An 18,684-nucleotide genomic window follows, 5' to 3' on the forward strand; every position below is an offset into this window, starting at 1 on the left:
CAAAGAAAATATTGAAAAGATGATGTTGCATGCCCTCAAAGCAGGTTACCATGCTACTCTTTTCTGTAAAATGCAATTTACCTAGATTGGTATGGGTTGGAATGGTTTCTTCTGAATATTTCCCCTTACTGTTTTGTTGTTGTTGTTGTTGTTGTTTTTTAGTTTTTCTGTCAATAATCAACCAAGCTTCCCTACTCTGTGAGAAAAAGCTATGTTTATTCTTTAAGCAATATATGCATTCTCTAAGAATTATGCTACTCTTGCTCTGTTGATAGCTGCATTTACGAGCCAATTCAAAATTCAAAATATTTGCCTCAGATATTAGCTACGGGGAGTACACATTCATAAAGATATGTTGCTGCCGCATAATTTCCTCTTTCTTATTAATCACCTTTCTGAGCTCCTTGTTTGCCAGACTCCAGCTTTATTTCTGTATTTTCTAATCAGCTAAACGCACGTCCTAAAGCAAACAGGTTGTGTCAGCACGGCGTGACCAAAAATTCTAGCGCAAGGAAGCACAGTTGGTTGGTGCGTTCAACCAGCTCCCACTGAGATATGATAAAATGTGTCTAAACATGTAATCATACTCTCCAGAGGTAGGCTAGGGCTGGCATCAGACTTTTTAAAAATCTCATCATGGCAATCTACGAAGGGACTGTGTTCCGTTGAGAAATTTGCATAAGTTCCCGAGTAATCACAAGCCTTACTTCTTCAATTGTCCCTCAGACCAAGTTCCTATTACCTCTGCATTGACATGCCAAGTGAAAATAAGCTGTTGGTGTATTCAGAAAAACAAGGGCTCCAGTTGTATGCATGGATAGAAATATTAATTTGCTTTAGAAATACTGATCTAGTGTACGCAGACAACAAAATACCTAGGATTGAGTTTTTGTGCCCTAGTGCATAAACAGCATCATAGTGCACAATAAAAATCACAGAACCACAAGCATTCAGGTCTGGAAAACATCTCGCATGCTGTCATAGGTCAATGCCTTTATTTTCAGAGAAGGAAACAGGGCTCAGAAGACTCCAGTGGCTAGCTGAAGATCACAGCTAGTTGAAGGTGGAACCGGATCTTTGAAATAGTCAAGTTCAGGTCTTTGAAATAGTCAAACATTTCTCTTGTGTATACAGTGTACACAGTGTACATGGTTGACTAGATAAGTCATGAGTGACTTATTCAGTACCCAAACGACCCATGAGGATATCAGTAAATAGAGCTATTAATTGATTAGCTGTGGATATTTGGAGAGGAACTTGAAAACTCACCAAAACTCACTCACTTTGAATTTATTATAACCAACGTTTATGGTGACACTACCATGTGAGATCACAGAATTGGGGAATTTTGGCACTTCGTATTTTAACATCTAATAAACCCTCTAGGATATTCTCTAGGAAGCCACACCTCGCCCTCTGCACATTTTAATTTGCATAGGTTCATCAGTACACAATCAGGCAATAGAGAGCACCAGGGAAGGGAACATTTCCATTTTCATGGGGAGAGATAAAGGATGACAAAGGGACTAAATCTCTGTACAGACTAAAGCCCTGTACTTTCTCTTTTTTCCTTTTTTCCCATTTTTCTGCATTCAGCTTTATTTTTTTATTTTTTATTTTTTTTCCAATTTATTTATTTTCAGAAAAACAGTATTCATTATTTTTTCACCACACCAGTGCTCCATGCAAGCCGTGCCCTCTATAATACCCACCACCTGGTACCCCAACCTCCCAACCCCCGCCACTTCAAACCCCTCAGATTGTTTTTCAGAGTCCATAGTCTCTCATGGTTCACCTCCCCTTCCAATTTACCCAAAAGCACATACCCTCCCCAACGTCCATAACCCTACCCCCCTTCTCCCAACCCCCCTCCCCCCAGCAACCCACAGTTTGTTTCGTGAGATTAAGAGTCACTTATGGTTTGTCTCCCTCCCTATCCCATCTTGTTTCATGGATTCTTCTCCTACCCACTTAAGCCCCCATGTTGCATCACCACTCCCTCATATCAGGGAGATCATATGATAGTTGTCTTTCTCCGCTTGACTTATTTCGCTAAGCATGATACGCTCTAGTTCCATCCATGTTGTCGCAAATGGCAAGATTTCGTTTCTTTTGATGGCTGCATAGTATTCCATTGTGTATATATACCACATCTTCTTGATCCATTCATCTGTTGATGGACATCTAGGTTCTTTCCATAGTTTGGCTATTGTGGACATTGCTGCTATAAACATTCGGGTGCACATGCCCCTTTGGATCACTACGTTTGTATCTTTAGGGTAAATTCCCAGTAGTGCAATTGCTGGGTCATAGGGCAGTTCTATTTTCAACATTTTGAGGAACCTCCATGCTGTGTTCCAGAGTGGTTGCACCAGCTTGCATTCCCACCAACAATGTAGGAGGGTTCCCCTTTCTCCGCATCCTCGCCAGCATCTGTCATTTCCTGACTTGTTGATTTTAGCCATTCTGACTGGTGTGAGGTGATATCTCATTGTGGTTTTGATTTGTATTTCCCTGATGCCGAGTGATATGGAGCACTTTTTCATGTGTCTGTTGGCCATCTGGATGTCTTCTTTGCAGAAATGTCTGTTCATGTCCTCTGCCCATTTCTTGATTGGATTATTTGTTCTTTGGGTGTTGAGTTTGTTAAGTTCTTTATAGATTTTGGACACTAGTCCTTTATCTGATATGTCGTTTGCAAATATCTTCTCCCATTCTGTCAGTTGTCTTTTGATTTTGTTAACTGTTTCCTTTGCTGTGCAAAAGCTTTTGATCTTGACTTTTTTCCCATTTTTCTTTCCCTCTCCTTTTATTCTCTTTCCTTTCCCCAGGGCTATCAGAAATAGAAGAGTGGGATATTTCAGAAATAGATAGGGGTCTGGGATATTTACTCTGTTTTTTATTTTTTATTTTTGAGACTCTGACTATATAAAAATAAAAGAATAACAAATCAGGATTACAGATTAAATGTTTTCATTTAATAAATTGACAATTTTAATACACATGAAGAGATATAATTGCATAATTCATACTAAAAATATTTTTAAAGAATTATTTTATTGCAAAATATACACTGTGATCTGAAATGGTGCACAAGCCTAAAATTGTAAAAAGGATGCCCTCTTGGGGTGCCTGGGTGGCTCAGTCAGTTAAATGTCCAACTCGTGATTTCAGCTCAGGTCAGGATCCCAGGGTCCTGGGCTCGAGCTGGCATCGGGCTCCACGCTCAGCATACAGTCTTCTTGAGAGTCTCTTCCTTTCCCCCATCCCTTGCCCTGCATCCCTCCCTCTCTCAAATAAATAAATAAGTTTTTTATTTTTCTTTTTTTAAAAGGTGCCCTCTTTCTACTGTGGGATTGGAGTAGAGAAGCCAGGATTTTCAAGTTGAGGAACTTTTGGGCACAGATGTCAACCAAGTCCAAGTATCCACTCTTTCCCTTCTACCTCACACCCCACCTTAATAATCAGTCTTTCCTTTTCTTCCCTAGTGTGTACTCAGTGATAGCAGAGCGGTTTCAAGAAGTGCCAGATCCAGACCATTCTCCAACCCTCTCTCTGGGGTTCAGAGTCTGGGAGGTCAAGATTAGTTGGGCAGCTGCTTATCAAAAAAGGGAGCTCACTCAAGGAAACACTAACAACTGTCTCAAGGGAACAAAAATCCAAGTAAACCAAGTAAGAAAGTAAACAGGGTAAGAGTGATTTTGATTTTGAGACTAGACACAAAGTCCAAGGAGAAACCAGAATGAAGAGCCAAGGGATACGCACAGATGAGGGCAGCTACTGAACTGAGCAGAGGAGGTGAGGACTGAAAGTTATTACAGAAACTCTACAAAGGGCTGGACCTTTTTAGCCCATTTTTATTGGCCCCTATGAAGAAAGGGGGTCTTATTCTTTCCATCATCTTGAACTTGGATAGGGAGAAGTTTGGTTCAGAGGTGAGGACAGAGTTAGTGGGAAGATAGGAACAAAACCATCTTCTAATCTTCCATCTCTTTCTTCTCTCAAAGCTGACAATTAATGTTCATTACTCAGGAACTGGCCATCTTAAATCCTCTAGTCCATATCCTAGATGTCTGTTCTCTATCGCTCCTCTACCAGAGTGAACATGGGAAGGAAAGAAAGGTGAAATCCAAACCAGTTAGAATCTGACTTGGTAAGACGGCTGAGAAAACCACTTAGCTACAACCATTTTTTTTTTTTAGCTACATCCATTTTTAAAAATTAGATGGACTTGGGGTGCCTGGGTGGCTCAGTGGGTTAAAACCTCTGCCTTCGGCTCTGGTCATGATCCCAGAGTCCTGGGATAGAGCCCCGCATAGGGCTTGGTGGGGAGCCTGCTTCCTTCACTTTCTCTTCCTGCCTCTCTGCTTACTTGTGATCTGTCAGATAAATAAATAACAAATACTTTTTTAAAAATTAAAAAATAATAAAATTACATGGATTTAATTTCACCACTGTCACTGGCCTTGTTAAATCAAACGTTTGAGAGCTGGCAGTTGCATAAAGCTTTATCTGAGGAGGTTGACTATGGCCACTTTTTTTTTTTTTTTTTTAATGCTGTAAACTTCCCACTAGGTTTTTAGCCTTGAAGTTCTGTGCAAAACTAGTATGCATATTGATTTTTCTGGAGTGATTGTCTACAGATTCCATTAGATCCTAAAAACAGGTTAGTGACCCTGGAACTGTAAAAAAAAATCTTGTTCTTTAGCTTTCACATTCATTCCCTGACCTAAGCAACTTCCTTCCGGGTCAAAAGATAATTTACTTTGTTCTTTTTACATGTGTAGGACATCAAAATGGCCCTAGAGCAGACACAATACACCATTAGAAGCATTAGCGTGTTATGTAAGGCATACTGAGCACAACTGACTTGATGCTCCAAGGGTGTGACCAGATTGTTGCAAAGTGCAGACTGAAGTGGGTGGGGCATCTGTGCACCACAGTTTGCCAGGGATGCTGAGGTTCAAGACCTGGTCACCTTGCTTTAATCCTGTCCTATACAATTATGGAGAGTAATAGGAAAAGGGATCTGAGCTTGAATTTCAAGCAGACTTTCCCCACAGAGAGGAAAGTAGGCAATTGTTCTCATTATCATAAACATTATTATGTTTATCATAAACATTTTTAGTCTTCCTCAGTGAAAGACAAAATGGAAGCTTCTCTGTCTGTGTTAGATGGCTTAAATATGGCCCTGCCATCTAACTGACGGATAAATCAGAGGACTCCCTCCAAAGATCTCTGAATATCCAGCATTTTGTGAAGTTGAGACTTCTGTCTTGTATTCCTCCAATATACCTTGAAAATGGCCATAAATGACACCTTGTTACAAGAATGTATCTTCTTCAAAACCGTCTACGGCAGGTGTCTAGATCTTGAAGGCACCGAGCCCTCTCTCAGTTCTGTCAAATGCACTTAGGTAGGATGTTTTTTCCTACACTTCAACTGCACTTCAGTGCCTGACCCTTTGTCTAGATTACTGTTTTCAGCTAGCCTGCTGTTTGGCTGAGCCCCTTGGCTCTGATAACGACGTTTGGAAGGGTCTATCTGAAAATGGAGAGAGCCATATAAATTGTACTTAGAAGTGTATACATTTGAAAATTTAATGGGACCCATCCATCACTCCTGGAGACCAAAATGATGATTTCATAGATCATGTAATTGTTCCAAACACCTTCTCTTGACACCCTCATCTTTGAACTTGTACTTGTTTCATTTATTGCGGCTATTTGGATCATTTAAAATTTAGCCCACTTTTCTCCAGGTGATTTATTTAGTGTTTATAAGTCCATTTTGACATCTTCTTCCATTTCTTCCACCAAAAAAGTCTCACCCTTATGATCTTAGTAGAGGCATCATTTATAGCCAGAAAGGCATATCTGAAAATGCATTACCTTTAAATAGTAGGATTCATCATATCTGAGTTCATATGTCTGATCGCCAAAAAGCCCCATTTCATTTCAAAAGAAAAATTGCTTCTGTCAGTGTAAACAGAATGCATTATCCTCTTTTAATAACCATTCTTAAGTATGCTGCTGTATTACTTTTTCACAGCTGTATTCCAATAAGCTGTAGAGTAATTGCCAGTTCTCCTGTCTAATAGGTTCATTATTCTTTTGCCATAATTGCAGCCATTAAATGTTCAATTGTTAAATTTCCACTCCTACGTTTACTTAGTGTTACATTTTATAATGGGGCATGTCATTACAGCACCCCAGTGGCCATGGCTGTTGTTCAAAGTATTTCTAAAAGTCAATGAGATCTCTGTGAAATAGGTCTTCATTTTTTTATTTGTTCAGATATCCCCCTCCCCAACCTTCCTTTCCCTTTTTTAGATCTCCTAAATAGGCTCTGGCAAATTGGTAGATTTTACTAGAAGTTTGAGGACCTGACCTGGGCTGGGAGACATAAAGCTGAGCCCTCAATGTCTGTGAGCAGTGCTTTCCCAATTTAATGCCATGATTCATATATAACAAGGTGATCGAGAGTGAAGATTTCACTAAGGAAATTAACACTTAAGACTTAATGGTTTTTTCAAGAGCTCTGATTTATCTTTTATCATGTTAAATTTGTAGGGCTTTTTCTCAAATGAAAGATACCTTGATCAGAGGTTATGGGATTGTTAACCCTGTCTGCAATGCTCATGGTAATAAAGCAAATGCCTTCCCTTTATTGCTTGACATTTCTGGATATGTCACATCCTCGGGTCTGAGCCTACCTATTCTGTCTGATGCAGTGAATTGTGTTACTTTGGGAAGTTATATTGGATGAAGATGGTCAGGGAAATGGTAAGAGATTTTAACTTGCTGCATTGTAGTTGAGTATCTCCTAATTTGTTTGGCTTTGTTTCTTTGTTTCTTTGCTTGCTTTGGGGTTCCAGTGTTAGATTGAAATTTCTTTTGTAAGACATCTAGTATTACTTAAGTACTCAAATATTAGCCCAAAGCTTTGATCTAGGTCATGTTTTTTTGTTTTTTGTTTTTTGTTTTTTTTCCAATTTATTTATTTTCAGAAAAACAGTATTCATTATTTTTTCACCACACCCAGTGCTCCATGCAAGCCGTGCCCTCTATAATACCCACCACCTGGTACCCCAACCTCCCACCCCCCCGCCACTTCAAACCCCTCAGACTGTTTTTCAGAGTTAAAGAGTTTTCTAATCATCTATTCATCAGTTAATCATCATCACTTACAAGGTTATTTTATTTCATTTCCATTCATTGCATTAACTTTTATTTCCTTCTGAAGCTGAAAATGATTTTTACAGTCAATGGGTTAGCATTGTAATTTTGTCCAAGTCATATCAGCTCTATGTTCTTTTGGGAATCTTCTATGATTTAGAGTAACTTTTTTTTTTTTTTTGTAAGAACTATAGAAGCCTTTTTAGTAACATGGTTCATGGTACCAGGTGTGGTATTGATCAAGTTATATCCCTTACATCCTAACCACTATGACACACACAACCACTTCCTCTGCTCATTTGCCCTGTTGTTAGTAACAATAGTAAGCTAGCATTTGTTGAATGTCTTCTCTCATTCTGTCTCTGTACTACATGGTTACATACATTTTCTCATTTAATCCCTAGGAGGTAAATACACATACTATGCCCACTTTACAGATAAGGAAACTGAGACTCAAGAGAGGTAAGTAAATTGTACAAAGTTAATAACCAAGAACTGAGCTCAGAGCTCACATTCTTTTTTTTTTTTTTTTTTTTAAAGATTTTTATTTATTTGAGAGAGAGAGAGTGAGGATGAGAGGGAGAAGTTCAGAGGGAGAAGGGGAGAAGCAGACTCTTGGCAGAGCTGGGAGCCCGATGTGGGACCTGATCCCGGGACTCCAGAATCATGACCTGAGCTGAAGGCAGTTGGTTAACCAACTGAGCCACCCAGGCACCCCTGGAGCTCACATTCTTAATATCTACCTGACATTATAGTAGAGGGAGTCCTGCTATAAACAGTGAGAAGAACTTGGATATCTTTATGAAGCAGCCAATGTTAAATAACTTGAGAATTCTGCCATTTTCCTAGGCAGACAGTTCCAGGAAACAACTTGCTAAGGGTTACAGGGCAAAATAGATACCCAGGACAGAATTATTCCACTGTCAGTTCTCCTCCACAATAAGCCAGCTCACAAAATAGACCAAAGGAAATAACTGTAAAATTGACTTGAGAGTGGTTTATAGTTTATTAGTCCCAGTAACTTTCCTATAAAGACAAAAGTAGACTTAATATATTTAATGTGGTTGTGTCCATCCCCAAAACTCTATCAAAGTGTTCAGGTGTCTTTCACATATCAGTAATATAAATTTTGCAGTAAGACTTTAGATATAATTTGATTGCTGACAACGAAAACCGAATGACATTTCTTTTTCTTCTCCCTGGTTATATTGGCTTTGCAACATTCCCAAAAGTGAACATTTGTTGTTGTCAATAAAACAGTCAGCTGTGTCACTTGGGGAAGAGATATATGGAGTAGGATGGTATTATTTTGACAATCACTTTCTTCCAAAGCAATACAGTAAGTGTATCTTATTTTGCTCGTTGACTCACAACACAATGGTCAAGATGGAAAAAGAAAGAGCACAGCATAGGTAGGGTCGATAAGAAAGCCATATTGTGTGATTAACAAGAAGAAGCACATTACCTGATGAAGTCAAAGGTGTCACCCAGGGAGAATGACTACAATGGCTGCAGAAATAATTGGAAAGAGAGTGAAAAAATAAGCATCCACATGTCTGAAAATAGCTTCCTTGCCTGTCTCATTAAGCAGGTGATCTTTTGGTGGTGCTGTAGTTTAGAAAATAGTCAACTACCAAAAATAGAAGTTGTAAAAGATTTGCCAACCATAAAGTGGTTACCTATGCAGTGCAAGATAAAATTATCTACTTAGTGCATGATGAAACTGGCTGATCAACTCTTGAGAGTTTGCTGAAAAGATTGAGTATAAAGTAGTTAAAGAAATGGATGTCTTTTCTGCTCAAATTCTCTTTAGATTTGAAATGTCACAAAGAATTTATACGACCAAAGAAAATACCTACAAGATCCATCACTCTAACTACTGAGTACATTCAAAACCTTTTATCAGAACCTTGAGAGTTCCAATAACAAAGTCTGTGCTCATTTATTCAAGTTAACTATTTTATATGAATTGGTTTGACTAAAAGTGCTTATTTTGATATATACATATGAAGATGCAAATGGCAAAACAGAGAAAGGGATCATATGGTGAGTTTTTCCCTGCTCTGTAGAAACATTGAATGACTTAAACCCCTCTCATACCCTTGTTTCTTAAAAGAAAGATACACACGTTAAATATGAGAGGTTCAAAAAGGTTTAGAAAAGTCTAAACTGAATGTTAGATGGAAATCTTATCCAGATGTGATTCCGTTATCCAAGTCCAATCCTGTAGCAGTCCAGAACCCAAAAGATTCACAATGCCAGAACGTTACAAACACAATGTAGGAAACCTCTGGAGAAATGGAAGGTAGTTAGCTCCCAGTATGAATGCTGGGTGGGAAAGAGGCAGGGAGGAACCTAGGGTAGAAGAGGAGCAGGAAGGTGGGGAGAAGTTTTCTCAAAGTGCTTTTTCTTCCATCTTATATTACCTTAAGTATGGCAACAGCTCAGCAGCTCCAACCCAACTAATTAGGTGTTCTATTGTTGGTAAAGAAATGCAATCTTCTATACCGAGCTTGTATCCTGAAAACCTGCTAAACTGTCTTATATTTAAGCAACTCCAAAGTATATCTTTTTATATATTTTAACACCTCTGAAATTGAAAGGAATTTTATAATCTAATTTATAATCACTGTTTTTTAGGCAGTAGTCACCATTGCCTGTGCATGAGTGAACTTGGTCATAGCTGATGTTATTACTTCAGTTGAATTGTGCATGTAGTTAGAAATACATGTGCTGAATGTAGCTGTCAGTTAAAATATCTTTAAAACAATTACACTATTATTAAGTTTTGGAAAGAAAAGTTACTGAATGCACAAAAGGCACAGAAATAGAGCAACAGAGCATAAACTAGATAATAATGTAGTAAATATTCATTACGGGAGGAATAATCAAAATATATTTACTTACAAAACAATAACTGAGAGCTATTCAGAAAGAAAAGCAAGAAAAATTCCCGTAAGTAGATAAAGGTATGTGACAGCTTGTTACCACGACAAGTACAAAATAATTATCTACCATATATCAAGCAATAATTATCTACCATACATCAATCAAGCAAAACTGAGGGAAGATCTTCCTTAAATCCTGGAAAGACTGGAGAAAGTGACCAAACCCTCAGTATAAATACAGATTAATTCATGCAGTATGCAGAGCTATTGTGAAGGTAGTGTCAGATTTTATTCGGCATCATTTCTTTTTCTTTCTTAGTAAAAATGAGAAGTTTTAACAAATGATAAAAATTACAGACTCAATGTAAAATAATATGAATTCTAATAACACTCATCACCCTAGTTGAAAAATGGTAACCGATTCTTTATAATCTTTTTATTTCTTTTTCTTGCCTTATTGTGTTGGTTGGGATCGCCAACAAATACTAAAAGAAGGAACGATGAGAACCTGTTTTCTTTCACTGATTTCAAAGGTAAAGACTTCAATATTTCACTTTGAACATGAGGTTTAATAGAAACTGCTATAAATACCTTTATGGGTTAAGAAACTTTTCTAGTTTGCCTAGAGTTTTAGTTATAAATAGATGTTGTTTTGTCAAAGAAATTTTCTGCATCTATGGAGATTTTTCCTTTTCATCTGTTTGATGTGATAAATTACATTCATTAACTTTTCTAATATTTAACCAATCTTTAATTCTTAGATTAAACCCAAAATGGCCATAATGTATTATGATGCTCTATATATTACTCCTGGATTCAATCTAATATTTTGTTTAGAGTTATTGCTTCTATGTTTATACACAACCTTTTTCCTTTCTCGAATAATCTTGTCTAACTCTTAGTATCAAGATTAAGTTAGTCTCATAAGGTCAGTTTGGGAACATTCCTTCCTTCTCACACCTCTTGAATCATTTGTTGAAGATTAGAAGTCACTTTTGTCTTAAATTCTTGGTAAAATTTGCCAGTGAGGCCATCTGGTCCTTGAGTTGCAATGCAGGAAGAATTTTGACTACTAATAACAATTTCTTTATTTATTGCTCGATAAGATTTCCTATTTCTTTTTGAGTTGCAGTGGTGAATATAGCCTGTTACAGAACACAGTCTATTTATTTTTTATACTGTACTTTGTATTTTAACAAAATATAACCTACTTAATCTATATTTTTTAATTTCCATGAAACTGCCTATAAGTTAATATTTTATTACATTTTAATGTCTGTAGCTTCTACACTTCTACACTACACTTCTTTGTATAGTTTGTGCTATTTCTTTTTTGCTTCTTCACTCTCGTGCACAGGTTTCTTAATTAAATTAGTCCTTTTTGTTTTTAAGATTTTATTTTTAAGTGATCTCTATACTCACCATGTGGCTTGAACTTACACCCCAAGATCAAGAGTCACATGCTCTTCTGACTGAGCCAGCTGGGTGCCCTGATTAGTCTCTTTAAAAAACAGTTTGTCTTTTTAGTTCTTCATATTTAAAGTTTTAATTACATTCATTAATTACTACTCTTACATTTACTTTTCTTCTTTTGTTCTTTGGGTTTATTTCCCTGTTGTTTTCTAAATTGAATTTGGATAATTACTTTATTGATTTTTTTTTTTTAGTTTTCTTTCTTTTTAAATACCAGCATTTTTATACTATAGGCTACAATTTTCCCTCTAGGTTTTGTTGAATCCCACCATATTTGATAAGTGTCATTATCATTTTTGTCAGTTCAAATGTTTTCCAATTTCCCATGTGATTTCTTTTTTGATCCACTGGTTTCCTAAAATTAAAAAATGTATGTGGTGCCTGGGTGGCTTAGTGGGTTAAGCCTCTGCCTTTGGCTCAGGTCATGATCTCAGAGTTCTGGGATCAAGCTCTCTGCTTAGCTCAGCGGGAAGCCTGCTTTCTCCTCTCTCTCTCTGCCTCCCTTTCTGCCTACTTGTGATCTTTATCTGTCAAATAAATAAATAAAATCTTTCAAAAAATGTATTTTTTAGAATTTCCAAATATATAATTTTAAAATTATTGATTGATTCCTAGGTTAAATGCATTGTGGTCAGAGGAAGTGTCTGTATGACTCCAGTTCTTGAATACTTGCTGAGATCTGTTTTATGACTCAGATAACGTTCAAATTTTGCCTATGTTGTAAACAGAATGTATTCCTGGGGCGCCTGGGTGGCTCAGTGAGTTAAAGCCTCTGCTTTTGGCTCAGGTCATGATCTCAGGGTCCTGGGATCAAACCCTGCATTGGGATCTCTGCTCGGCAGTGAGCCTGCTTCCCTTCCTCTCTCTCTGCCTGCCTCTCTGCCTAATTGTGATCTCTGTCTGTCAAATAAATAATAAATAAGATCTTTTAAAATTTTTTAAAAAAATAAACAGAATGTATTCCTGACAGTTGTTGGATGCAATGTTCTGTATATGTCCACTGCATGAATTTTGCTACTCATATGGCTGAGCTCCAGGAAAAATCAATGAACATAAGCGTGGTGCAATTGTCACTAATGATGAAACCATATGGCAAGATATGTTCAGAAATCATATACCTATGACATTTTGTTCATACCCTCCAGTGATGTATTCAATTTTCAACATAATGTTACAGAATTAATGATCACAGATAGATTGATGTTGGGCCACTTTCACTATTCTTTTCCCACGAAAGCCAACGTAATTACATACAAGAGATTTTGGAACATCTTTGTATTATACTTACACAAAATGTTAAAAAAAAAAAAACTAGAAAAACAACTACTACGTGTTAATAAAAGAAACAACAAAAATTTTAGTACCGTATATTGCAGTGAACAATATCAATAAAGTAGGGTCTGTTAGCACACAATGAAATGATTCATTTGCAGTAAGCTGTTGAAGAAGCAATCAAACTCATTTGCCTTGAAAATACAAGTATACCTAATACCTGCTGAAAAAATTCTCCCATCATTCTACTCAAAAGAACAATCTGAAATTATTGTGCTTTCAGTGAAAGCTGAGATGTAGATGGAGATTTTTATATGACTTTTTTTTTTAACTTGAAAGTTTACCATATTGTTGTACTGTCCCATTTCTAAATCCAATACTTAAATTTTTTTCTCAATTTGATGGTTGTAGGAAATATTAAAAGCAAAACTATCCCAAATTAAAAACCTATGTGTGGGCATCAACCTTAAGTTTACTTCAGAAAATAGTCAGATGTGGTCTTCTTTAAACAATAGCCAAAACCTCAGTATTCTTCAGTAAAATTGCATCATCACCATAGACCAAATTCTCAGGTTCTTGAGTTGAAGCGAAGTTATGATTTTGATAGCCCATTACCATTAGAAAGAAGGAATGCGTAATGACTGGTGCCAGCACTTCCATCAAAAAGCTCTATACTAAGCTGAGTGGGAGAAATGATACCTGTTTCTCACCTGACCCTAATTCAAAGTGTCTGCTATAAAAATGCAATACGGTGGTCACAGTGTCACCAACAGAACTGATAGCGGTCAACGGTACTGAGGAAACCCATGTGCCACTCTAAAGGTTTAAAACTCAGTCACTAGGGGTTCCTGGGTGGCTCAGTGCGTTAAAGCCTCTGCCTTTGGCTCAGGTCATGATCCCAGGGTCCTGGGATTGAGCCCCACATCAGGCTCTCTGCTCAGCAGGGAGCCTGCTTCCTCCTCTCTCTCTGCCTGTCTCTCTGCCTCTCTCTCTGCCTACTTGTGATCTTTGTCAAATAAATAAATAAAATATTTAATTAAAAAAAACCTCAGTCACTAAAAATTTTAATATTTAAATTATGATAATTATGATTTGATACAAAATTTCAAATTTTATGCTTATAGAATAGAATTTATTATGTTAGGATGGCATTTATGCTTGGCTTCAGTTTTGGTGGACTATTGATTTCAATACCCTACTGAAATGTACCTTGGATGAACCTCTGGAATATAACCTAGAGAAAGTCTTCTATGTGTGCTTCGAGAGATGTGTTCAAAATTGTTCACAGCAGCACTGTTTATAATTTTAAGCACTGGAAGCACAAATGCCCATCAACCTTAAATTGAAACGTAAATTGTGATATATACATACAATCAAATGCTACTTAAAGGTGAGAAAAAAAAACTTGAGGTAGACACATCAACAGAGATGAATCTTAGAAACATCATTGTAGTGAAAGAATCAAGTCACTGAAGATGACTGTGGTAGAATTCCATTCATGTAAATTCAGAGCCAGATAAAATTAAACACAGATTGTCTGAAGACACATCTGCAGGTGTTAGAACTATTTCTAAAAAAAAGCAAGGGAAGAATAACACAAAATTCAGGATCCTGGATACCTCTGAGGAGGCGGCAGTGGAATGGGATAGTTGAAGAGCACTTAGGAAGCTGTAAGTTAGTGATAATGTCCTATTTCTTGAATTAGGTGATGAATTCATATGCTCCATCATGTCATTATGAAGGAGAATGAAAATAGCAGTCTATGCATAGGCCAGTTATAACAGTGTGCCATGAACCAAGAATTAGGACTATTATAATCTGTGCACCTGAGACCCATAGAAAAAGCAAGCAAAACCAAGGGATGATTATCCCCCTCCCCCCAAATGAGGGTTGTGCTTCCTGACTGTGACTACCTCTGGTGGATGAGAGAAGAAGCCATGACTGGGAGCTTCTAAGGTAGTGGTGACACTGTAGTCCCCATTCTGGATGGTTGTTGTAGAAGGGTTCTCTTTGTAACTATCTAGTAAGCCGCACTTAATGGGTTTCATACATTTTTCTGTATGTATAAAGTCATCCATAACTTTTAAAAGGGAAAGCAAATAAATAACCACATTCAGATTCAAAGATGTATACATTGCACATTCACCTGTATCTACTAAACGCATGGGGCTAAGTTGTGGCGGAAGTGGACAAGGCAGTAGTTATCGGGGATGCAGGATACAGAGTCAGCAAATCTGTTTCCAATAAGTCAGTGCTTTGGTCATTTCTGCTTACACTCCGTGTCTGTAACTGATAATCATGGAAAGAAAACTATACACTCAACGCCAAGGCTTAGAACAGCGCCATTGGAGCAACAAGATTTCCACAAGCATCAGACAGCATTGCTTTCTATATCTTCTTTGCCAGCATTCCATTACTTAATATTTTTATCCTCCTTGACCAGTTCTTTCCCCACCACATTTTATTAAAATACATTTATCCTTTATTAAACAGGATTTTGAAACAGAAAATAAATCATAATTCCACCAAAATAACATAACCTTATTGTTTTGCGCACTTTCTTTCCACTCACCTACATATTTTTAAACAGATGCAATAGTGATATAAATAGTGTTATAATTTCACTTTTTCCTCTTAACATCATATTAACAACTTCTGGTTACTCGTGGTCTTCATAATTACAATTTTAATGGCTGAGTAATATTCCATAAGCTTAATGTTCCATAATTTACTAAACAATTTCACAACTGTTCTATACATATATTGTTTCTCAGAGACATTTTTGCAGCTGTTATTATAAAGCTGCTACAATGAATATTTCCTTGCATGTAGATGTTTTGCTTCTGCTGGAATTATTGCCTGAGGACACATCCCCCCGGGTCAGATTCCTGGGTTAAGGGCTATGACTATCTCTACAGCTCTTGCTTCGTCTTGCCATATTGCTTTCAAGAGAATCACACTCGTTTGCAGTTGTCACCGGCAATGTACCAAAATGCCAATTTGAATGTAACTATCTGGCATTTGTGGGATTAATCATTTCTGCTATTCTAAATTCTTTCTCCCAAGATAGAAATTCTTGACTCTTTGCTTTTCTCCCTTTTTGAAAAATTAAAACATCCCTGATTTTTGCTAGATCTATTTTGCTAGATCTAGTCCGCAAAGATCTAGTCTTTGCGGACTAGACTGGATTGCCACAATTTGGATTTGATACGGCCACAGCCTTGCAGCCTCTCCTTCTCCACCTCCTGCTGTTTCTTTTGTGACAGGAGCTTATAATGGCTATACCAGGGTATTTGTTATAAGGAGAACACGTTGCACAGGATTCTTGCCCTGCCCAAGTGTATCTCAGTATTTTTAAGATCTTTATTCCCAAGCAGACTTTCTATATTGAATAACATGCTTGTTTTTCTGTCTAAATCTTAGACCTTAACCTTCTCCCTATACTACCTTCTGCATGTCATGTTTCTGTTTTATCTTTTACTTTTTAAAGCATTTCTTTTCAGAAAAGAGCTCTTTTTCTGCCAGTCTTTCGATGCGGGGAAGGGCTGTTTGAAATGAACATCCAACCATTGTCACTCTCTGCTGTCTGCATTTGGAAGCACAGAAACATTAAAGCCTAGAGCATAGGAGCCCCATTACAATATCCTGGGGGACATGACCTGGTGACATGCCCAGCTATTCCTAGGCCCACACCAACAGCCCATTGGGGAATTTGCATACCTCTAGGGAGATGTAGAGAAAACACCAAAATTAACATCAGAAATTTGGAGGTGATTTTATCCTGTTTTCTGAAGTTAACACTTTTTTTTTTTTAAGATTTTTGTTTATTTATTTGACAGACAGAGATCACAAGTAGGCAGAGCGGCAGTCAGAGAGAGAGGAGGAAGCAGGCTCCCTGCTGAGCAGAGAGCCCGATGCAGGGCTCGATCCCAGGACCCTGGGATCATGACATGAGCTGAAGGCAGAGGCTTTAACCCACTGAGCCACCCAGGTGCCCTTGAAGTTAACTCTTAAATGTATATTCTCTCACCCCTTCTTCTTTTATTTGATACCTTTAAACTCCTTTTGTATTTTCTCCTCTTCAAGAGCATGCAGTTGGACCTGCAACTTGTCCAGGGCCAGGAAACAGAAACCCCAAAGAAACAGAACCCCTAGTAAACTAATTTCGGCCATGAAGACACATACTTGGCACTGAGAATAGTTTGCACTGCAACCACAGAGAACACCAACAAATAATTTAAAGGAATGCTTCCTTGTACACGTGTTAAAATGCCAAGAGGAGGTACCTTCTTCTTACTTTACATGAATCCATCAAACTTCAGTCAGAATATGCTATAGTAGAAGGGTATTTAAACTTGCATTCAGAAACAACATTTTTACACAAAGCATCTATCCTAGTTTATAGCTTTTCTTTTTTTTTTTTTAATTAATTTATTTGAGGGAGGGAGAGAGAAGGTGCATGCACATGCATGGGCAGGAGAGGGGCGGAGGGAAAGAGGGAGAGGGAAACTCATAAGCAGACTCTCTGCTTGAGCTCAGGCCGGACATGGGGCTTGATGTCATGACCCTGAGATCATGACCTGAGCCGAAACCAAGAGTCAGGCTCTTAACAGACTGTGCCACCCAGACACCCCTATATCTTCTTCCGCCCACCCTTTTCTGCTAAACGTTTGGGAAGGAAATAGCCCTTTCTTATGCTGTTTGATAGCAGACATTCTAGGTTAAAAACACACACACAAAGGCATAGCTGTTTCAATCACTTTTAATCCATAGCTGTGGTCTTCCATAGGCTGGCTTCAATTTTGATGGCATTACATAATTTAAGAAAGATTCATGAAATGAAAATGGGCATGCGATGCTCCTTTTAATATGTTATCACCTCTAATATCATTTTTTTGCCTATTGAAACCTCAAGTTAATTTTCATAAGCAATACCATTTACTAGTAAGTACATGTGATCCTCAGATCACAACGTGAGGTTCAAGCTGAAACACTTTTCTTTTAGATCTGGCTGTAATGTTGTTATACTTAATTTCCAAACATTTGAATACTGAATGAAAAAAAAAATCTGTAAGGTAAAGCAGATAATTCTCTGAGCTTTGATTTTTTTTATAAGGGGAATAAAACTTTCAGATGTGTTTCTATGTAAAGCAAAAATGACTGTCAGCTGAACAAGTAGCCCAAGCCTGGTCCTCAGGACTCAAAATAGCCTATAAAAGGCAAGATCCATTGACAGACGGGATGAGGAATTTCAAAGTAAGATGGAGGACACAGACAGGAATACTGGGGACAAAGGCAGGCCCGAGGCATCAGACAGCATCACTCCTACATGTGAGTAGGAGCTCATAAAGCTCTGTGGGGGGAGACCCATTTTTCACAGTTCTTTTTCCCAGAAGTCTAGATTTTTAAAATAGCTTCCTATATCTTCCTCCCACCAAAGCAACGGAGTTTTGGAGTATATCTGAGTTCCAAAGAACACAGAAGATCCTAAATTCTCCTCAAGAGATGAAAACGAACTATCAATTATTTGATATTAGAAATCTTATACGAAACAGTAGATTCTGGAAAACAATAAAGCATTATCTTTAAGTTCTATCTATTTTGAACATGGGTTTGTTTGCCTAGCCAACATATAAAGAAATATAGTTTTAGACACACAAGAAGGCATACCCAAGAATCCCTTCTGCCAGAATATACTTCAGCAAAGACTGGAATATTTTCGGTTCCAAGCATTTAATTAAATCTCTATCCAGTCATTATTGACTACTAAGCTAATGGAACAGTGAGTTCAGGGGGCAGGCACAAAGTGAGAACATTAATATTACTTGACTCTAAGACTTAGTATGAAACTATAGTTAACAAGACGGTGTAGT

Source organism: Neovison vison, chromosome 2 (assembly GCF_020171115.1).
Source record: "Neovison vison isolate M4711 chromosome 2, ASM_NN_V1, whole genome shotgun sequence".
In the NCBI taxonomy this organism is placed as follows: Eukaryota; Metazoa; Chordata; class Mammalia; order Carnivora; family Mustelidae; genus Neogale; species Neogale vison.